Source organism: Pongo pygmaeus, chromosome X, assembly GCF_028885625.2.
Source record: "Pongo pygmaeus isolate AG05252 chromosome X, NHGRI_mPonPyg2-v2.0_pri, whole genome shotgun sequence".
In the NCBI taxonomy this organism is placed as follows: domain Eukaryota; kingdom Metazoa; phylum Chordata; class Mammalia; order Primates; family Hominidae; genus Pongo; species Pongo pygmaeus.
This window is the reverse complement of record NC_072396.2, coordinates 149,332,114-149,356,138: the sequence shown is the minus strand read 5'-3', so window position 1 is coordinate 149,356,138 and position 24,025 is coordinate 149,332,114.

Below are 24,025 nucleotides of genomic sequence, written 5' to 3'. Positions count from 1 at the left end.
TTGTTGAGGTGTTTCCCATAGGGCCGCTGCACGTCACGGGGGATCAACCCCCTAGAGACTCCACGAGGCCCCTGGTCACCCAAGGGCGCCTTTCAGCTGGAAGGAGCAAAATGCCCCTTCTCTTTGGAGGTGAGGAACTCAGTCTCCCATTTATTTATGAAAAATAACAGTTCAGTTCCTCAGGCAAAATGCACACAGACAACCCAATTGAGATTAATTTTGATAGAAAAAGAAATAGAGAAAGACCCTTCTGAATGCACCTCTGAAACTAAAATTAAGATTTTAACCAAATTCCTAGGAGAAAAGAGAGAGAAAATAAAAACCAGCTCAGAATTAATCAAGTACCATCAACCAAAATGGAAGGTCCAGGGCTCAGGAGGACTTACCAGATCCACTAGAGGAGAAGCTTAAACTCGGAGAGTCTTCAGTGGGCCCCTGCTGGTACCTTAGCTCCAGTTTTGAGCAACTTCTTAGGGGTCCTGAGTCTTCTCTGAGGCTCCACATGTTTGGGTGCCAGATTATTGTCCACAGAAAGAGTCAAACTCTGTAAAATATTTGAAGAGATTTATTCTGAGACAAATATGAGTTACAATGGCCTGTGACACAGCCCTCAGGAGGTCCTGAGAACACATGCTCCAGGTGGCTGGGGTACAGCTTGGTTTTATATGTATTAGGAAGGCATGAGACATCAATCAAATACATTTAAGAAATACATTGGTTTGGTTCAGAAAGGTGGGACAACTCAAAGCGGGGCTTCCAGGCTATAGATAAATTTCAACATTTTCTTGTGGACAGTTGGTTGAGTTTATCTGAAGACCTGGGATTCATGGAAAGGAATGTTCACGTTAAAATAAAAGATTGGGGGGACCAAGTTTTATTGTGCAGAGAAATCCCTCAGATAGCAGACTTCAGAGGGAGAGCAGATTGTAAAATGTTTCTTATCAAACCTAAAAGGGTGCCTGGCTCTTTGTTGATTATCTCCTGGATTTGTAAAGAAAGGAAGGAAAACAAAGGGGGAAGGAGAGTCTCTATAGAATGTGTTTTTTTTCCCATAAAAGACTTTGCAGGGCAATTTCAGGGTATGACAAAGAAATATATTTTGGGGTTAAATATATTTTCCTTGTCTCCTAATGTTGTGCCAGAGTTAGATTGAAAAGTAAGTCACAATTTATAGGGTCAAATAAAACCCATCTGATGAGAGTTGATGGTTTGTAGGCCATGACCCTCTCTAGACCCCTTGGCTAGGAATTTGGGCAAGATAAAATATCAGAGCTTAGTCCTCAGTACAATATGAAAGGACCATGTAGGGAGTGAATTTCAAGCTTCAAATACCAAAGGCAAATGAAATTTGGCTTGGCTATTGATAAGCTATGACATCATTTTCTACCATGCTGTGAAGGTATCCAAAGTGATACTGGAAAACCCCCAGAGGCTGTTATTCCACTGATTGTACATTTTTTAATGTTTTCTGGATGGTATTTGGGTAGATTTCTAATAGTCTTTTTAGACTTCACTACAATACCTTGAATAATTATTTAATTGTATACTGGCATAAATGAGTTAAATCCTAACAAAATATTGCTTTAAAGATGATGCAATAATAACAAGTGTTGCATTTATTCTTTGAAGCATGGGCAGAAACGGATAGCTAAAATATTTAGAATTTGTTGACTATAAAAGTGCATTGAAAATATGTGAAAAGTGATTCACTTCCTTTGTAGCCTATATGCAAAACATTCATTGCTTTTAAAAGCCCCTGAAAATGAGACCACCTGCCTCTGCCGTAGTGGGTTAGTAACTAAAAAAGCAGCCCCTGTTGGCTGGCTACAGGTTTCAGTCTCTTCCTGCTGTCAACTTCTCATTTAGTTGGAGGTCATTTATACATTTCTGCAATCTCAGGATTACCCAATTTTTTTTCTTTCTCAGAAGAAACATGATACAATACAACTAGTAGGTCTAACCTTGTGTTTTTTCATTTCTCCTTCGAACAACATAGCTAGGGATAGCTTGGGGACCTAGAGAGTATGAAAATAAAGCAGATGTGAATAACCTATTGGCTACTCCCTTTCTCTTTGTGTCAACCAGTGCTATTGTTGAGAGAGACTGGTCAGAGAAAACCTGGTAGCAAAGAGAGGGATGCAGAACTTTTTGCTTCTGGTTGAGCCCACCTACAACAGAAGGGTGAGTTACCGATCAGACCTCTGTTAAATATTTTTTTAAAAAAAACAAACTTGGTGTAAATTCTCACACTTCTGCAGGCTTGTGTTATTTATTTCTTACCTGGTATTCAGAGAAATGTATTGCTGCTTGTTATACTCTTCGTTGTAATTCTAAAATAAGGCCTTGCATTTGACAAGAATGCCACTATGTTTTTTTTTTCTGTTTTGCCAATAATAATGGGCTCTTTTGATGTTTTTGTAAAAGAAAAAAATACATGTGCCATAAAAAGATATCTATACAGAGAGCATCAATTTTTGTCTGTCCTGTTAACTGATAAACTCACAGTAACTGACACTTAATAGGAGCTCAGAATGACTTAATGAATGAAAACTTACATGTTCTAAAATATAAATAACATAGAAAATCAGGCAGAAATGAAAACTAACCTTAATAATACTCTTGAAAAGAGACCAAATGCAAATTTCAGCATTGTTCACAGAAACCAATCATGCCACATAGTGTAAGTTCTTTGGTGTTTACAAACTAATAGCTCTTCATATCCTAAAGATTATCCTTTCAGAAAATTGATCATTATTATAATTTCAACAGCTTCTAGTGGAGATTCAGGTTTGATTCTTTTATTCTCAATAATATGTAATTGAATCTTCAGTCATGAAATTTACATTTTGAATGTATCAGTATTCTCTCATAGTAAGCAAATGTTGGAGCATTGGGAATTCTCTGGATAATCAAAACATTGTGATCAGGAACAGTTAGTCCACTGAAAGATATTCTCTTTTTTTCATTTTGAAATTTCCTTAAACATTTTTTATTCCAATAGCTTTTGGGGTACAAGTGTTTTTTATTATTATTATTATTATTATTATTATTATTATTATTATTATTTGAGACGGAGTCTCTCTCTGTTGCCCAGGCTGGAGTGCAGTGGTGAGATCTTGGCTCACTGCAAGCTCCGCCTCCCGGGTTCACGCCAGTCTCCTGCCTCAGCCTCCTGAGTAGCTGGGACTACAGGCACCCGCCACCATGCCCGGCTAATTTTTTTGTATTTTTAGTAGAGACGGAGTTTCACTGTGTTAGCCATGATGGTCTTGATCTCCTGACCTCATGATCCACCCGCCTCGGCCTCCCAAAGTGCTGGGATTACAGGCGTGAGCCACTGCACCTGGCCACAAGTGTTTTTTGTGTTTTTTTTTAATTACATAGGTGAATTGTATAGTGGTGAATTCTGAGGTTTTAGTGCACCAGTTACCAGAATATTGTACATTGTACCCAACATGTAGTTTTTTATCCTTCAGCCAACTACAAATCTCTCCCTTCTGAGTCTTCAATGTTTACTATCTCACTCTGTATGCCTTTGCATACCCATAGCTTAGTCCCTACTTATAAGTGAGAACATAAAGTATTTGGTTTTCCATTCCTGAGTTATTATAATACTTCACTTAGAATAATGGCCTCCAGCTCCATCCAAGTTGCTGCAAAAGACATTGTTTCACATTTTTTATGGGTAAGTAGTATTCAGTGGTGTATATATACCATATTTTCTTTATCCACTCATTGGTCAATGGGCACTTAGGTTGGTTCCATATCTTTGCAACTGTGAATTGTGCTGCAGTAATCACCCATGTGCAGGTGTCTTTGTAATATGATAACTTTGTTTCCTTTTGGTACATACCCAGTAGTGAGACTGTTGGATTGAATGGTAGATTAAATTTTTGTACGTTAAGAAATCTCAATATTGTTTTCCATAGAGGTTGCACTACTTTATATTTCTACTGGCAGTGTATAAACATTCCATTTTTACCACATCCATACCAACATCTATTGTTTTATTGACCTTTTAATAATGGCCATTCTGGCAGGGGGTTAGGTAATATCTTACTGTAGTTTTAATTTGCATTTCTCTGATGATTACTGATGTTGAAATTTTTTTTTATTTGGTTGTTGGCCATTTATATATCTTCTTTTGAGAAATGTCTATTTGTGGAATTCGCCCACTTTTTCATAGGATTTTTTTTCTTGCTGATTTGAGTTCCTCCTAGATTCTGAATATTAGTTCATTGTCACAGGCATAGTGGTATGGTTTGTCTCTATGTCCCCACCTAAATCTCCTGTCAAATCGTAATCCCCACATGTCAGGGGAGGGTCTTGGTGGGAGGTGATTGATCATGGGGGTGGATTTCCTCCATGATGTTCTTATAATAGTGAGTTCTCATGAGAACTGATGCTATAAAAGTGTGACGCTTCACCCCTTGCTCTCTGTCTCCTACTGCCATGTAAAATGTGCCTTGCTTTCCTTCTGCCTTCCACCGTGATTATAAATTTCCTGAGGCCTCCCCAATCATGCAGAACTGTGACTCAATTAAACAACTTTTCTTTATTATTACCCAGTCTCATATAGCTCTTTATAGCCGTGTGAAAATGACCTAATACAGAAAGTTGGTACTGAGAGTAGGGCACTCTTATAAAGATACCTGAAAATGTGGAAGCGACTTTAGAACTGGGTAATGGGAACAGGTTGAAGCAGTTTGGAGGGCTCATAAGAAGACAGGAAGATGTGAGAATGTTTGGAACTTCATAGAGACTTGTTGATGGTTTTGAACAAAATGCTGATAGTGATACGGACAATGAAATCCAGGCTGAGGTGGTCTCAATGGAGATGAGGAACTTATTGGGAACTGGAATTAAGGTCACTGATATGGTTTGGCTCTGTGTCCTCACCCAAATCTTACCATGAATCGTAATCCCCATGATCCCCACGTGTCAAGGGCAGGACCAGGTGAAGATAATTGGATAATGGCTGTGGCTTTTCCCATGCTGTTCTTGTGATAATGACCGAGTCTCAGGGGATCTGATGGTTTTATAAGCAACTGTTATTTCCCCTGTTTTGCACTCGCTCTGTCTTGCCACCATGTAAAAAAAGTGGCCTGCTTCTTCTTTTTTTTTTTTTTTTGACAGAGTTTTGCTCTTGTTGACCAGGCTGGAATGCAGTGGCGTGATCTCGGCTCACTGCAACCTCCGCCTCCCAGGTTCAAGTGATTCTTCTGCCTCAGCCTCCCAAGTAGCTGCGATTACAGGCATGTACCACCACACCCGGCTAATTTTGTATTTTTTAGTAGAGATGTGGTTTCTCCATGTTTGTCAGGCTGGTCTCAAACTCCCAACCTCAGGGTGATCTGCCCACCTTCGCCTCCCAAAGTGCTGGGATTACAGGTGTGAGACACCATGCCCAGCAAGATGCCTGCTTCTTTTTCGCCTTCTGCCATGATTGTAAGTTTCCTGAGGCCTCCCCGGCAATACAGGACTGTGAGTCAATTAAACCTCTTTCTTTTATAAATTATCCAGTCTCTGGCAGTTCCTTATAGCAGCATGAGAACTGACTAATACACTAAATTGGTACTGAGGTAGTGGGGTGCTGCTATAAAGATACCTGAAAATGTGGCAGCAACTTTGGATTTGGTTAACAGTCAGGTTGGAAGAGTTTGGAGGGTTCTGAAATAGACAGGAAGAACTGGGAAAGTTTGGAACTTCCTAGAGACTTGTTAGATCACTGACTGAAGTGCTGATGGTGATACCGACAATGAAGTTGAAGTCCAGGCTGAGGTGGTCTCAGATGAAGATGAGGAACTTGCTTAGGACTGGAATAAAGGTGATTCTTGCTATGATTAAGCAAAGAGACTGGTGGCATTTTGCTCCTGACCTAGAGATCTGTGGAACTTTTAACTTGAGAGCAATGACCTGAAGTTGAAATTTATGTTTAAAAGGGAAGCATAGCATAAAAGTTTGGAAAATTTGCAGTCTGACCATGTGATAGAAAAGAAAAACCCATTTACTGAGGAGAAATTTCAGCCAGATGCAGAAAGTTGCAAGGAGCTGATTGCTAATTACCAAGTAAATGGGGAAAATTGTTTCCAGGGCAGGTTAGAGGTCTTCATGGCAGCCCTTCCCATCACAGGCTCAGAGGCCTAGGAGGAAAAAATAGTTTCAGGTACCAGGCCCAGAGCCCTGCTACTGCTCTGTGCAGCCTCAAGACTTGGAGCCCTGCATCACAGCCAAGGCTAAAAGGGGCCAATATACAGCTCAGACCATTGCTTCAGAGGGTACAAGCCCCAAGCCTTGGTGGCTTACGCATGGTGTTTTGCCTGCAGGTGAGCCGAAGTCAAGAATTGAAGCTTGAGAACCTCTGCGTAGATTTCAGAAGATGTATAGAAACACCAGAATGTTTAGGCATAAGTTTGCTGCAGGGGAGAACCTCTGCTAGAGCAGAGTGGAAAGAAAATGTGGGGTTGGAGGCCCTCCACAGAGCTCCCCCTGGGGCACTGTCTAGTGGAGTTGTGAGAAGAGGGCCACCATCCTCCAGAGCTCAGAATGGTAGATCCACTGACAGCTTACACCATGCACCCAGAAAAATCACAGACACTCAACACCAGCCCGTGAAAACAGCTTGGAGGGGAGCTGTACTCTGGAAAGCCAGACCCAGTGGCGGAGCTACCCAAGGCTATGGGGGCCCACCTCTTGCACCAGTGTGACCTGTATGTGTGACATGGAGTCAAAGAAGGTCATTTTGGAACTTTGAGGTTTAATTTCTGTCCCACTGGATTTCAGACTTGCATAGGGCCTGTAGCCCCTTTGTTTGGGCAAATATCTCCCATTTGCAATAGGTGTATTTATCCAATGCCTGTATACTAATTGTATCTAGGAAGTAACTAAGTGGCTTTTGATTTTATAGGTTCATAGGCAGATGGGTCATGCCTTGTCTCAGATGAGACTTTGGACTTAAGACTTTTGGGTTAATGCTGAAATGAGTTAATAATTTGGGAGATTGTTGGAAGAGAATGATTGTGTTTTGAAACGTAAGGACATGAGATTTGAAACTGGCCAGGAGTGGAATAATATGGTTTGGCTCTGTGTCTGCACTGAAATCTCACCCTGAATTGTAATCGCCATAATTCCCATGTGTAAAGGGTGGGGCCAGGGGGAAGTAACTGGATCTTGGGGTCAGTTTCCTCCATGCTGTTTTTGTGATAATGAGTGAGTCTCATGATATCTGATGGTTTTATAAGCATCTGGCATTTCGTCTGCTTGCCCTCACTGCATCCTGCCACCTTGTGAAGGAGGTGCCTGCTTCTCCTTTGCCTTCTGCCATGATGGTAAGTTTCCCCAGGCCTCCCCAGCTATGTGGAACTGAGTCAATTAAACTTCTTTATAAATTACCGAGTCTCAGGTATCTTTTCATAGCAGTGTGAGAACAAACTAATACAGTCACTCTTGCTATGCTTTAGTAACAGGACTGGTGGTATTTTGTCCCTGCCCTAGAGATCTGTGAAACTTTGAACTTGAGAGAGATGATTTAGGATATCTGGCAGAAGAAATTTCTAAGCAGCAAAGCATTCAAAAAATAACCTGGCTCCTTCTAACAGCATAATCTCATATGCATTCACAAAGAGATAATCTGAAATTGAAAGTTATGTTTAAAAGGGAAGCAGAGCATAAAAATTTGGAATATTTGCAACATTACCATGTGGTAGAAAATAAAAGCCCATTTTCTGAGCAGATATTCAAGCTGGCTACAGAAATTTGCATAATTAAAGAGAAGCTGACTGTTAATAGCCTGAGACAATGGGGAAAATGTCTTCAGGGCATGTCACAGACCTTGTGACAGCCCCTCCTATCACAGGCCCAGAGGCCTAGAAGAAAAAAAGGGTTTTGTGGGCCAGGCCCAGTGCCCTTCTTCTCTGTACAGCCTCAGGATATGGCACTCTGCATCCCAGCCACTTCAGCTGGAGCCTTGACTAAAAGGGGCCAAGGAACAACTTGGGCTTAGGCTTTAGAGGGTTCAAGCCCCAAGCCTTGGTAGCTTACATGTGGTGTTGGGCCTGTGGCTGTGCAGAAGGTACAAATTGAGCTTTGAGAACCTCTGCCTAGATTTCAGAGGATGCATGAAAGCAAATGGATATCTAGGTAGTCTGCTGCAAGGGTGGAGCCCTATGGAGAACCTCCACTATGGCAGTGCAGAGGAAAAATGTGGGCTTGGAGCTCCCACACATATTTGCCCCTGGGGCATTGTCTAGTGAAGCTGTGAGAAGAGGACCGCCATGCCCCAGACGCCAGAACTGTAGATCCACCAACAGCTTGCACCCTGTGGCTGGAAAAGCTGCAGAAACTCAATTTCAGCCCATGAAAGCATCAGCTGTGGCTGTAATCGTCAGAATCACAGGGCAGAGCTGCCCACAGACTTGGGAGCCCACCCCTTGCATCAGCATGCCCTTCAAGTGAGACATGGAGTCAAAGGTTCTTATTTGGAACTTTAAGATTTAATGACTGCCCTGCTGGGTTTCGGACTTTCATGGGGCCTATAGCCCCTTTGTTTTGGCCAATTTTTCCCATTTAAAATGAAGGCATTTATGCAATGCCTGTACCCCCATTTTATCTTGAAAGTAACTAACTTGTTTTTGATTTTACAGGCTCATAGGCAGAAGGGACTGGCCTTATCTCAGCTGAGACTTTGGACTTGCATTTTGGGTTAATGCTGAAATAAGTTAAGACTTTTGGGGATTGTTAAGAAGGCATGATTGTGTTTTGAAATGTGAGAAGGACATGAGATGTGGGAGGGGCCAAGGGTGGAATAATATGGTTAGGCTTTGTGTCCCCATCCAAATTTCATGTCAAATTATAATCTCCATGTGTCAGAGGGGAAACCTGATGGGAGGTAATCGCATCATGGTGGTGGAGTTTTCCCATGTTGTTCTCATAATAGTGAGTGAGTTCTCATGAGATCTGATGGTTTAAAAGTGTGGCACTTCTCACCTCACTCTCTGTCTCTCCTGATGCTATGTAAGACATGCCTTGCTTCCTCCTTGCCTTCCACCATGATTGTAAATTCCCTGAGGCCTCCTCAGCCATGCAGAACTGTGAGTCAATTAAGCCTCTTTTGTAAATAAATTACCCAGTCTCAGGTAGTTTTTGTAGCAGTGTGAGAACAGACAAATACACATAGTGTGCAAATATGTTCTCCCATTTTGTGGGCTGTTTACTCTGATAATTTTTTCTTTTTCTATACAGAGTTGTTGTTGTTTTTTTTTTTTTTTTCAGTTTAATTGGGTCCCATTTATTGTAGCCACATTTGCTTCTGGGGTTTTATTCATACATTTTTTGTCTAGGCCAATGTCCAGAGGAGTTTTTCAGGTCATGTTCTAGAAGTTTTATGGTTTCAAATCTGAGATTTAAGTCTCTGATTCATCTTGAGTCTATTTTCATTTCAGATGAGAGCTAAAAATCCAGTTTCATTCTTTTATGTGTAGCTAGCTAGTTTTCCCATCATCATTTATTAAATATGGTGTTCTTTCCTTAATTTATGTTTTTGTATGCTTTTGATACTGGCTTCACTGAATGAGTTAGGGAGGATTTCCTGTTTCTCAATCTTTTGGAATAGTTTCAGTTGAATTGGTACCAATTTTTCTTTGAATGCTGGTGGAATTCAGCTGTGAATCCATCCAGCACTGGGCTGTTTTTCTTGCCAATTTTTAAATTACTGACTCAATCCTACTGCTTTTTATAGATCTGTTTAGGGTCTCTATTTTATCCTGATTTAATCTAGGAAGCCTTGTATGTTTTTGGGACTTAATACATTTCTTCTAGATTTTCTACATTTATACATAGAGGTGTTCATAGTAGTTTCAAATAATCTTTTGTATGATTATGGTACTGGTTGTAATGCTTCCATTTTCATTTCTAATCAAGATTATTTGAATTTCTCTCTTCTTGGTTAATCAAGCTAGTGGTCTATCAATTTTGTTTATCTTTTCAAAGGAACTACTTTTTGTGTCCTTTTTTGTATTTTTTGTTTCAACTTAATTTAGTTTTCTGATCTTTGTTATTTCTTTTCTTCTGCTCATTTTTAGTTTGGTTTGTTCTTGTTTCTCTAGTTACTTTAGGTATAACAGTAGGTTGTCAATTTGTGATCTTTCAGACTTTTTGATGCAGGCATTTAGTATTATAAATTTCCCTCTTAGCAGCACTTTTGCTGTATCCCAGAGGTTTTGATAACTAGCATCATCATTACCATTCATTTCAATATTTTTAAGTTTTCATATTGATTTTCTTGTTAACCCCAAAATCATTCACGAGCAGGTTGTTTATTTCCATGTATTTGTGTAGTTTTTCAGGTTCCTTTTGGAATTGGTTGCTAGTTTTATTCCACTGTTGTCTAAGCAGACATTTGATATGATTTTTTTAAATTTATTGAGACTTGTTTTGTGACCTATCATATGGGCTACCTTGTAGAATGTTCCATGTGCTGATGAGAAGAATGTATATTCTGCAGGTCATGGGTAGAATGCTCTGTAAATAGGTATTAGGTCCATTTGTTCTACAGTGTAGTTTAAGTCCATTTTTTTGGTTGAATTTCTGTGTCAACGATCTATCTAGTGCTGTCAGTGGAGTACTGATGTCCCTCACTACTATTGTGTTGCTTTCCATCTTATTTCCTAGGTCTAGTAGTAGTTTTTTTTTGTTTTTTTTTTTTAATATGGGAGCTCCAGAGTTAGGTGAATATAAATTTAAAATTATAATATCTTCTTGTTGAGTTAATACTTTTATCATTGTATAATGACCTTCTTTGTCTTTTTTTGCTGCTGTTATTGTAAATCTGTTTTATGTGATAGAAAGTCAGTACTCCTGCTTGCTTTTGGTTTCCATTTGCATGGGATTTTTTTTTACCCCTTTACGTTGAGTTTATATAAATCCTTATATGTTAGTTGAGTCACTTGAAGACAACAAATTTTTTTTGCGGGGGGGGTGGAGTCTCACTCTGTTGTTCACCCTGGTGTGCAGTGGCATGATCTGAGCTCACTGTAACCTCTGCCTCCCAGGTTCAAGTGATTCTCCTGCCTCAGTCTCCCAAGTAGCTGGGATTACGGGCATCCACAACCATGCCCAGCTAATTTTTGTATTTTTAGCAGAGACGAGGTTTCACCATATTGGCCAGGCTGGTCTTGAACCTCTGACCTCAAGTGATCCACTCACCTGGGCCTCCCAAAGTGCTGGAATTACAGGCATGAGCCACCACACCTGACTTGGTCTGTGTTTTTGATATTTTTGTTTATTTTGCCAATCTGTAGCTTTTAAGTGGAGCATTTAGACCACTTATGTTCAACGTTGATATTGAGGTGTCAGATATTTTTTTCAGTGTTTTTGTTAATTCTTACATAGATACATCGCTTTTATTGTATTAGTATTTTAAAGGCCCTGTGAGTTTTATGCTTTCAAGAGTTTCTATTTTTATGTATATTGAGCTTTTGTTTCAAGATTTAGAACTCTTTTTATTATTTCTTGTAGAGCTGGTCTGGTAGTGACAAATTCACCCAGCATTTGGGTGTCTGAAAATGACCTTATTTCTTCATTTATTAAACTTAGTTTTACTGGATACAAAATTCTTGACTGACAGTCATTCTGTTTAAGGAGGCAAAGATAGAACCCCAGTCTCCTCTGGCTTGTAAGGTTTATTCAGATAAATCTGCTTTTATTCTAATGGGTTTTCCATTATAGGTTGCCTGATGCTTTTGTATCACTGCTCTTAGAATTGTTTCCTTCTTGTTGACTCTAGAAAGCCTGGTGACTATAAGGCTTGGTGATGTCCTTCTTGCAATGAGTGTCCCAGGAATTCTTTGAGCTTCTTGTATTTGGATATCTAAGTCTTTGGCAAGGCCAGGAACATTTTCCTCAATTATTCCCTTAAATAAGTATTCCAGAATTTTGCTTTTTCTTCTCCTTGAGTAACACCAATTATTCTTAAATTTGGCCATTATACATGATTTTATATTAGTCAGGGACTTTGTTCATTACTTTTTATTCTGTTTTCTTTATTTTTTTCTGATTGGGTTAATTCAAAAGCTTTGTCGTTTAGCTCTGAAATTCTTTCTTTCAGAATTACATTTGTAATTCCCTAAATGTGTTTTATTTCCTGAAGTTTTTTTTTTAAATCTCTTTATAATTTTTTCATTTATATCCTGCATTGTTCTCTTAATTTATTTATATTGGTTTTCACTTTCTCTGCTATTTTTTTGTGTAGCTTAATAATCAACCTTTTGAATTGTTTATCTGTTATTTCAAAGATTTCATCTTGGTTTGAATCCATTGCTGGAGATCTGGTGTAATATTTTGGGGGTACTACAGTACCCTGTTTTGTCATATTACTAGAATTATTTTTCTGCTTCCTTCTGAATTGGGTAGACTATTTCTTTTAATTGTTCTTGAGTTTAGCTTTAATTTCTCTGGGTTTTTAAAAATCGATTTTCCCTATTAAGGATGTGAGTTTAACATTTTGAGTTTATTGTAGCCTAATTTATCTCTTGGTGCTTTCAGAGAAAAATACTCTGTATAGATTCCTTGGTTATAGAGAGTCTTCATATGATGGCTTTCGCAGATGCTTGTTGTAGTAGCAATGTGACAGCATGTGTGAGCAAGTTCACTGTCTCCTATGGGGTTGGAATGGCAGAGGTCTCTGAAGCTTATCTCATTCTTCTGTGGTGTGCAATTTCTTATTTATTTCCTCCAATATTTTATTTAATGAGTTAAATTGTTCAGGCCATTGGGGGAAGTGTCCAAAGTAGAAACTGGTTGTGGCTAAAAGATGTGGGACCTTCTCTGCCAACTGCATTAGAGCTGCACCAATGCCACCTGCTACTTCACACTCCTTGTGCAAAGTGTTCTGTGCAGCAGAAGCAACTATGCTTCACCCTGTAACTTTACCCAGTGGCCACAGAACGACCTCTCAGCTCCCACAGGGGATGCTGCTTGACATGTACTTGGAGAGCCAGAGGACGGACCTGCCTAACCCAGCCCCCTCCTGACTTTGCCTCTTCATTTACCCAGGTAGCTTAACACAAATGATAGAAACTGCTGGATGCCTTACGGCCCCACCCATTGCCTGAGAAACCAGAATACCTCCCCTGGGTAACATAAGGCAAGCACAGATCCCACCATTACTACCACAGATTGCATTCTTTTGCAAATGCCACCTCCTGGCTGGAGGTCAACTGACACAGATAATTACAACATCTCCAGGTAGAATGTGTGGTATATATTAGTCATATTTTCTACTTAAATGTCAAATTATATACGCTTGGTAATTCCTTAGGTAAATGGTGTATAGTTACATAATGTAAATAAATTAAAGCTTGAAAACATCTCAATTTATTGTAGTTTCCCCCATATCTTAGTAACTTTAATACATGGCTCACTTTGTTTGTTAAGTATTTTTCTGCCAGTTTTAATGAAATGACTTTCCTCCTTGTATATTTAGGCGTAGAATGACAAGCAGCATGATGAATTAGAAATTGGCATCATTCCATCACCTGAAAAAAGCAAATCTACTTATTACACTTTATTATTGGTATTAAAATATACATATTCTGAAAATTCTAACATGCCTGTCTTCACCCTCATATATTGCAACTTATACAGCTTTTAGAAGTAGAACTTTAATGCCATGTTTTTTATAATAAATGCTGATGAGAGGAAAAATGAATAGTAAATTAAACACTTAACATGTTTCTTAATATTAATGTTAGATGTGAGTTGTGTGTGCAGTTTCATAATTTGTTCCATTGGCATGTAGCCTAGTCTTTTTAATCACTGTGCCTTTTGCACTTCCCCAAATCTCCAGTATATAAGAAACATTTCTCTATATAACAAAGACGAATATGTGTTCAGTAAAACTTTCCAGTCATTCAGAACGTTCTACAATTTTATCTCTGTCTTCAGGAAAATGATTTTAGGCATGGTATGAATGTCGGTAGAAAAATAACTTTGGCATATTTTTTGTACTTTTGCTATCTCTGGAGTAGGAGGCTTTCTCTATGGATGAACATGGAGCAAACTCTTCCATTATTTGTTTTAAAATTTCATTAATTCCATTAATTAAAAAAAATTACACCTTGTAAAAATTGTACCAAGAAAATAGCCTTCCCATTCTCTCAGAAGAAAAAATACACACAATGTTCACTGCAGCAGTGTTTATAATGGTAAAAAAGGCAACCAACATAAAAGTTCGATCATAGAATCAAGAAAATCATGTTAGACACTCTCTTTGGAATATACTATAACCATTAAAATGATAAAATGTGATGAACATTGCATAATTACCTGAAAAAAATAATACATCAGGTAGAATTTAAAAAGCTGAATGCAAATTTTCATCTATATTAACATGACACATATGTCTAAACAAGGTATGTGTATGCATGGGAACTGAAAAAGACCCAGGAATAGTAAACATAGGTAAGTTGTTAAGAGTGTGTGTGTGTGTGTGTGTGTGTGTGTGTGTGTGTGTATATGGTGTGTGTATATATATATGGTGTGTGTGTGTGTGTATTTTAAAAGTTTTTGTTGTTACTGTTATGAAAGTGTTTTATTTGTTAATGTATTTTAAAGTTTCCATGTAACCACATTTCCCCTTACCAACTGCTTGTCATAATGGGCTATAATTAATGCATTGTTTTATCCTATTTAGCCTTTGGTGTTGAACTCCAGCAGTGTTCATGGGCCGTTAAGTTTTATGACTCTATAATGACAGAACATCTTCTTAAAGCCTAAGTGACCTTCAAATGGCGAAAACATTTGTTTAGATTCTCTGCTGTTAAAGAATAAATAATACACCCATTCACTCAATAGGGGGATTTACTTGGGCAAACCAAGCATGTAAGAGAGAATTATCAGTATGTTCATCATCTGTTCGATATCACATAGATGAAATGGGTGCTAAATACCATATATAAACTTGACAAAATAGGTAAACAATTAATTAGAATAGGTATTGCTTCTGTCACAAATTTTAATTGAATTTAGCACATTCAAGATTAGTTCAATGAAACTTAATATTTTCAGCATTTTATCCTCTGACAATGGCATTATTCGAAACCTAGCTCATATACAAATGTTATCAGTTGTTCTAACACTGCAGCTCTCTGTGCAAGGACAGAGAACTGTATGAATTGATTTATTAGTATGCTTTTTTTGACCAAGACAGAAAACAACATGTCATCATGTGGTGGCAAACAGAATAATGGCCCCAGAAAGATGCCCACATCCTAATCCCTGGAATCCATTAATACGTTACCTTCCGTGGCATAAGAGACTTGAAGATGTCATTAAGTTAAAGATCCTGAGATGAAAAGATTGTCCTGAGTTATTGAGTAGGCAGAATATACACAAAAGTCATTATAAAAGGAAGGCAAGAGCATCATAGAAGGAGATCTGAGGACAGAAGCATAATCCAGAGGACAGAAAACTGAAAGTACTGTTGTAGGAAAAACCAGGTTCTTGTCACATTACAGGAATGATTAGGCTCACAGACAATTTGAAGGGCGAGGGGCATATAATTTATTGGGCAAAAAAGAAAAAGGAAAATAAAAACAACACAGAAAAGTGAGATGAAGTCCTGCTAACGGGCTCTCCGTTTCACTGATTGAATCCCAGGTTACCACACAAGAATGGGAGGGGCCAGGCTCCCCCAGCCCCTGCAAATAGCATGAACTTTCATGACTCCACCCCATTCTCTCAGTGTGAAGGCCAGTTAGAAATTATCCAGGGACCCCTTTATACTTGGCTGTTTCATTCCCTGCTGTAAAGAAGTGCATCTAACTGCCATTATAAGAAGGCTTAGAATAAGGATGAAGACCAATCTTAACTGCTTCCTGCTGACAGGGGGCGCTGTTATGAGAAAACGGCAGTCAGATCTCCCTCAGAGGTCTATTTAAGGGTCCCCGGCAGAGGGGGCCATCATCAATGGCTCCGGTTGCATGACCATTTGGAGTTTGATGGCCTGAACGCAAGAACAGAAAAACTGGGTTATTTGAAAACATGTATCAAAATGAAACAAAGGGGCGGTAAGGATAGCTCAAAAATCCTGATGCCTTTTACCATTTTGCATGGGGAGAGGGAGGCCAAAAGCCCGACTGGTTAATCAAAAACTTTTACCCCTTTGCCAGCATGTCAGGCTTCCGGTTCCCTTCCCCTGAGCCCAATCCTGAGCCAACCAGTTTAAGGTTTGGGAAATTAACTTTTCCCAGTTTGGAGGATACATTCAAGGGGAACGTCCCCTAGTATGGAGATACAATTACCTATCAGTGAAGAGAGGACAGAGAAGGAGAAAGAAAAAAAGGAGGCATTTTTAAAAAGGGTCCCAGGAGGTCGGGATGCATTCAAAAGGGGTACAGACTGAAGATAGATGGCTACTCATCTAGAAAAAGGGGAGCAGGAATCCCTGGTTCACTTCTCTTCCTAGCAAATACGCAGGGTATGTGAGGGAGGGAAAGTGAAGCATTCCTCTTTCTTTCCTCCGTTCTTGTATCCCTGAGTCCCAATGACCATGACAGGGTGCCTCTCATGGGTGCCAAAACAGCCTGCCCCAAGAAGCAGAGAGGGCCTAGAGAATAGGAATTATCTGCTCTCACCTATGCCTCTATCTCCCCTACTGTCAGTAGCTTTGGAGCTCCCTTAGACCTCATTTATGTCATGGATACTAGCATGACCTTTATCCGTGAAATGGAAGGCTTGGCCTAATTGGCGGGAATTAGCCATGCTTACCCATGCTGTGCCTTTTAACTTCTGTTTTTGTCTGCCTCTGGATCCTTTAGATCCATTTTTCTTTCTTAGGACTTTGACCTGAAGCTTAAAATTGAGTTTGGGACAAAAAATAAAAAAGTGTCTCAGTGGGTTTCCATGGATTCCTTATCATAAGCTAAATGCTAAGATGAAGCTGCGGAATTGAGTCCTCTCCTCCAACAAGGGAGAGAAAAGGATGTATTGTGACATGCCCAGATAACTGGTAGCTATAGTTTTGCTTGCTAAGATTTGGGTGCGTGGTGCTTGGCTTTGATTAGCTTCATTGGTCTTACTTTCCCAAAAAGGAAACCTCCAGGTGACGAGCATCCTATTTATTCTCATCACCTGGCAGGATTTGCAGGATAATTGCTCAGAACTATAATTTTGATCCAGATTTCTACATTAGCCATCCCCTTTTTTCCTTCTGAGCTGCAGCTGGAGATTGCTGGTTGATTCACAGGAACAAGCCGGGTTAGTCTAAAATGTAGGCAAAAACTTAAAAACAACTAATGGGCTTAGAATTTAATGACAAGTATATGATAAGTTTTGAGACATAATTTCTCTCTCTCCAGTCTTCATTTTTGTTAAAAAAAATCATACTAGGACTGAGTTATTTGGAAAATTGACTTTAGTCTTATACTTGGCCTGATTATTTGCATAAAGTGCAGCAAGAATAGCTATTTCTACATGAGCTTTTTAAATTGGTTTTGATAAAACTCGGTTCCACAAGGAATCTCAGATAAGACCTTTTAAAGCCGAGTCCAGCCATGGGTTTGTATCCTCGAATACCTGGGAGTTGAGTGATCCTCTCCTCTTAAGGTCCCAAGATAAACTTGGAGCTCCTGGGCCTATTACAAAGTGACATTCTTTATTGACTACAGGTCAAGAATTCTGTAAAGAGACTGTGTGGAAAAGGCTATGAGTCCAGTTCCCCCAAGGGACTTTTATCCTATCTGCATGTGAAGCTTGACTCCTTAAAGGGAAGCATACCCTTCTAGTCAAAGCCTTGGTAAAACAACTAGTTTCTCCAATTGCATCCTTCTTGCACTGATGCAAAGAACTCTGTTGCCACAAGTTAAGAATATTCACAGATAGTTTCCAAATTCTAGAGGAACCAGGCAGAGAGAAACAAACATGATCCAAATTTTGTTCACAGGAATCTACCTTACTCAATTATTGAAGGCTTTAAATAGTTCAAAATAAGTAAATAAGTTTCCTTGACTCTGAAAAACAAAGCAAGGATCAGCAATATTCCGAGCAAAAGTCAAAAAGATTGTTTCAGCTTTCTGAGTTTAGTCCATTTCATTAACTCTTGTTCTGCTTGATATTCGTCAACATTTTAGCTCTTCATGAGTCCTGTATAGTCCTCCTTTATTCCAATGTCACAATCGCCAAAGTTATCAGAAACATGTATTTGAAAGCACGTGTCAGAATTCTATAGCTTATTAAGAATCATTTTGAAAAGGATTAAAACAAGACAACAATTTTCTGTGAGTAACAAAATGTCCAGGGTAGTTACAGTTAGATACACAATTGACAAAGAAGTTTGGTTATCTCTGTGGTTTACAATAACTTAACAACCTTAATTATGATTGACAGCATATATTTTAGACATTAGAATTTTAGAAATAGTGTACAATTTTGGAACATATATTGGCATTATTCATCAAAATATAAACTAAGGAATATTGAACACCATTTTGGTAATCCCATGTACCTAAACATGTCAAATAATCCTGTTTACCTCTCCTTTCTGGTACTCCAGGGGACCTTCTGAAGTATCTGAAAAGCCAGGTGTCAGGAAAGATAATTTTGAACCTGAAGTTTGATTTGGAGAATCCTGTTAAATATGTTAAACATATGAAACATTTAATGTTATGAAATGAAATTCCAGGTTACCGTAAATTATTTATTTTACCAAAATGATGATTCAGAAACTTAAAAAAGCTAAAACCTTTTATAACCCTTTATCAATTATGCTGAAGAGCAGATTAGTGCCTGAGGAGTACCTTGTTCTGCTTTCATTTCAATGTTCAATTTACAGAAAAACCATATAATTATAATACCTTTTTGAAGTTAGGCAGTATGTTAAAACATAGAATTTTTGCAAGGTTAATGTTTCCAATCCCTCCACCACTTCTTTAAACTTTTAGCTTTATCTTATCTAATTTAAAATAATCCATTAACTCTAGGCCAGAATTTACATTTTTATGCCTTCTTATAACCCTTTACTGAAAACACATTTTACCATCCTTACACATCTCACATGTAAATCTATTTCCAGTAGTCTCAATTACATGTCATAATGGTAACTTTTAGCAATTTTTAACTTTAATGTAAAGCCTGGTAAGTCGTTTTGATTATGTGCTAGGTGCAGCCAAGGTTTGACTCCTTCCAGCATAATTAAGGGTGTGGTTAACTCCATATGTCCCCAGGCCTTACAGAGTTGAACAGTTCTCAAAAACCAATAAGCAGTACCTGAAAACATTTAGCAAACCTTACATCTCATCTGCATAGTTTAGTTCACCTATTTACATTTTGATGACATCTGCATTTTACCGATAAACTTTAAGGCTGTTTTTATTTTTTCTCAATGGTTTAAGTCACATGAACTGAAAGGTACTACAGCTTTTATCTTCCCTTTAAAAAATGTTTGATCCAAGTACTTATCTTCCTTTAGGCCAATTAATTAGAGCTCTTTTTATAGACATCATACACACAACACATACATAACTACACAGACAGGCAGAAGAAAACGCAGTTGCCATAAAATCTTTCATCATGAGTAGAGGGATTTATCTGCTTTTATTTCCCGGGGTTTCATGAGGAAACCAGTGGACTCTCCCCTGTCATGTGTGCATTAAAAGCGGCAAGGCAAAAATCAATTCAGTTGACTGAAAAAAAAAAAACAAAAAACCCTTTTTCCAGCAAAACAAGGCCCAAGAATAGGATAACATAAAGGTCTTATAAATATAACTTGGATACCCACTTAATTAAGCCGAGCACTCCTTAAGAAAATCCTTTTAACTCCCTTATTATCCGACTTTAGCCACACCAAGCATCCAATATTTCTGGCTTTCAAGCTTTACTAAAAGCTCAGAGAAAGAAAAATCCAAGGTGGTTTGTCAAGGGGATGGGAATCAAATGATGGCAGAAGGTCATGCAGATATCAAACCAGAAAGGCCTCATTCCCTAAGCCAGGGTGAATCTGGGCCATAAGGAGAAAGGCAGGTAGAAGAAAAGCAGTTGCCATACAAAGCCTTGCTATGGGTTTACAGGCCACACCCCCAAGGAGCTAAAACAAGATGGAGGCCCGCCTGCCCCAAAGTTTGCTGTGAACCATACAGAAAGACATGCAAAGCACAGTAGATTGACTACAGCTTAAGATCAGCCTCACAAGTCCTTTCTCACAATGAAAACGCTACAGAAAAGATAAACAGTGATCTCCCTCATTCCTGGCCCAGCAAAGCATCTTCCATAAAAAACAAACAAACAAAAACCTCACTTAAAAGTTAACTGCTGACAGGGCGGAGAAGAAAAAAGGATGCCTGGGGAAGAACCTCTTATTCTTAGGCAAATAGTTCCTCCACCCTGGAGGGAAGCTTAATTGCTGGAGGATGGAGCTGGACTCCCTGGCCAGGGGTGGTGGAGACTCTGGGGGCACATGATAGGGAATGCCAGCCAGCCTGCCACTGGGTACCCTCTAGCCATGAACCCCAGTCCCGGCCAGGAGGGGAGCAGGGAAGCTGTGTGGGCCTGCTGCCATTGGGGTGAGGTGGTGTGCAGTTTTCTGTACCCTCAGAAGAGGTCCCAGAAGAAAAAGGCTTAGAAGCAGAAGGAAAAAAAAAAAGTGTTTTGATTTGCATGATACTCACCCTTCCTCAAGCCCTATGTTCTGGGCACCAAACATGTTTTAGAAAAAAACCGGGTTGTTGTCAGACAACAAGGAAAGATTAGGCTCACAGACATTTTGAAGGGTGAGAGGGAACAAAATTTATTGGGCAGAAAGAAAAAAGGAAAAACACCACAACAAAGTGAGATGAAATCCTGCTAACAGGCTTTCCACAAACCTATTGAATCCCAGGTTACTACACTGAAACAGGAGGGACCACTCTCCTGCCCCCTGCAAAGGGCGTGAACCTCCGTAGCTGCACCTTGTTCTCCTAGTGTGCAGGCCAGTTGGAGATTTCTCCGGGGAACCCTTTATACTTGGCTCTCTCAGTACTACACTGCTTCTGGCTTTGAAGATAGAAGAGGACATAAGATATGGAATGTATTTTTTTTTTTTTTTGAGGTGGAGTCTCACTCTGTCGCCTAGGCTGGAGAGCAGTGGTGTTGTGTCTGGAATTGGTGGGTTCTTGGTCTCACTGACTTCAAGAATGAAGCCGCGGACCCTCGCGGTGAGTGTTACAGCTCTTAAGGTGGCGCGTCTGCAGTTTGTTCCTTCTGACGTTCGGATGTGTTGGGAGTTTCTTCCCTTCTTGTGGGTTCGTAGTCTCGCTGGCTCAGGAGTGAAGCTGCAGACCTTCGCGGTGAGTGTTATAGCTCTTAAGGCAGCGTGTCTGGAGTTTTTCGTTCCTCCTGGTGGGCTCGTGGTCGCGCTGGGTTCAGGAGCGAAGCTGCAGATCTTCGCGGTGAGTGTCACAGCTCATAAAAGCAGCGTGGATCCAAAGACTGAGCAGTAGCAAGATTTATTGCAAAGAGTGAAAGAACAAAGCTTCCACAGTGTGGAAGGGGACCCGAGCGGGTTGCCAATGCTGGCTCGGGCAGCCTGCTTTTATTCTCTTATCTGGCCCCACCCACATCCTGCTGATTGGTAGAGTCGAGTGGCCTGTTTTGACAGGGCGTTGATTGGTGCGTTTACAATCCCTGAGCTAGACACAAAGGTTCTCCACCTCCCCATCAGGTTAGTTAGATACAGAGTTTCGACACACAGGTTCTCCAAGGCCCCACCAGAGCAGCTAGATACAGAGTGTCGAGTGGTGCACTCACAAACCTTGAGCTAAACACAGGGTGCTGATTGGTGTGTTTACAAACCTTGAGCTAGATACAGAGTGCCGATTGGTGTGTTTACAATCCCTGAGCTAGACATAAAGGTTCTCCAAGGCCCCACCAGAGCAGCTAACTACAGAGTGTCGAGTGGTGCACTCACAAACCTTGAGCTAAACACAGGGTGCTGATTGGTGTGTTTACAAACCTTGAGCTAGATACAGAGTGCCGATTGGTGTGTTTACAATCCTTGAGCTAGATACAGAGTGCCGATTGGTGTGTTTACAATCCCTGAGCTAGATATAAAGGTTCTCCAAGGCCCCACCAGAGCAGCTAGCTACAGAGTGTCGATTGGTGCACTCACAAACCCTGAGCTAAACACGAGGTGCTGATTGGTGCGTTCACAAACCTTGAGCTAGATACCGAGTGCCGATTGGTGTGTTTACAATCCCTGAGCTAGATATAAAGACTCTCCACGTCCTCACCAGACTCACCAGCCCAGCGGGCTTCACCTAGTGGATCCCGCACCGGGGCTGCAGGTGGAGCTGCCTGCCAGTCCCGCACCCTGCGCTCGTACTCCTCAGCCCTTGGGTGGTCGATGGGACTGGGCGCCATGGAGCAGGGGGCTGCGCTGCTCGGGGAGGCTAGGGACAGGAACCCACGGAGGTGGGGGAAGGCTCAGGCATGGCGGGCTGCAGTGCCGAGGCCTGCCCCGCGGGAAGGCAGCTAAGGCCTGGCGAGAAATCGAGTGCAGCGCCGGTGGGCTGGTACTGCTGGGGGACCCAGTACACCCGCCGCTGGCCCGGGTGCTAAGTCCCTCATTGCCCGGGCCTGCTGGCTGCTCCGAGTGCAGGCCCGCCAAGCTCACGCCCACCCGGAACTCCAGCTGGCCCGCAAGCGCTGCACGCAACCCCGGTTTCCTGCTGGCGCCTCTCCCTCTACACCTCCCTGCAAGCTGAGGGAGTGGGCTCCAGCCTTGGCCAGCCCAGAAAGGGGCTCCCACAGTGCAGTGGTGGGCTGAAGGGCTCCTCAAGTGCTGCCAAAGTGGTAGCCCAGGCAGAGGAGGTGCCGAGAGCGAGCGAGGGCTGTGAGGACTGCCAGCACGCTGTCACCTCTCAGTGTGATCTTGGCTCACTGCGCCCTCCGCCTCCCGGGTTCAAGAGATTCTCCTGCCTCAGCCTCTCAAGTAGCTGGGACTACAGGTGCCTGCTACCACACCTGGCTAATTTTTGTATTTTTAGTAGAGACGGGGTTTCACCATATTGGCCAGGCTGGTCTCGAACTCCTGACCTTGTGATCTTCCCGCCTCGGCCTCCCAAAGTGCTGGGATTACAGGCGTGAACCACCGCACCTGGCCTGTATGTGGTTTTCATAAACTGGATAAGGTAAGGACCTGGATTATCCTATAGAGCCTCCAGAAGGAACTCAGCCCTGTAGACAATTTGATTAGCCCAGTGAGACCCATTTCTAACGTCTGTCCTCCACAATGGTAAGATAATAAATTTGTGTTTTAAGGTGATAAGTTTTTGATAATTTGTTACATCAGCAGTCAGTATTAACTACAATGTTTTTGATGATGTGTCCCTGAAAAGCTCATGGCGATCTAAGTTTTGAAGATCAAATGGTACTTTATAAACATGCAGGGGGAGATTCACTATTTAAAAGAAGGTCACAAATAGATCCCATTATAACGCAAAGCATTTTTTTCTCATTGTGAAAAATCAACCCAATACTAATATGTTTTATATATTTATACTGTTCTTTGCCACATTTTCATAACACAGAAAATGTTAAAACATCTCAAGTAAAGCAATAAATTTTACAGAGACAGGATAGTGGAGTATGAGATTCTGGACTTTTAAGCCTGAGAATGTAGGTTTCATGTTTCAAAACTTCAGAAGTAATTAGGATGTTAATGGTGGTGGTGGCTGTTGTAGTTGCGGTTGCTGTCGTGTATGTGTATTTCTTATATTTCTCTTTCATAAGGAAGTCTTCTACCCTATGCACAGAAAGACTTGCCTAAGTTTGCTTCTAGCTCTTGAAACTTACCTGTGGCAGCTAAATTGCTACCAACCAACAAATCAGGATGAGGTGGGGCTCTGACGTGAATCAATGCCATTTAGAGACTCAGTAGATTACTGAACAAAAGACGCTTTGGGAACAGATCTGCTGATTAGAAAACGTAGGTGGCTTTTTCTAGCAGTTAGAATAAACTCATTTTCCAAAGTAGCTTGAGGACATTTTCACCCCCTGA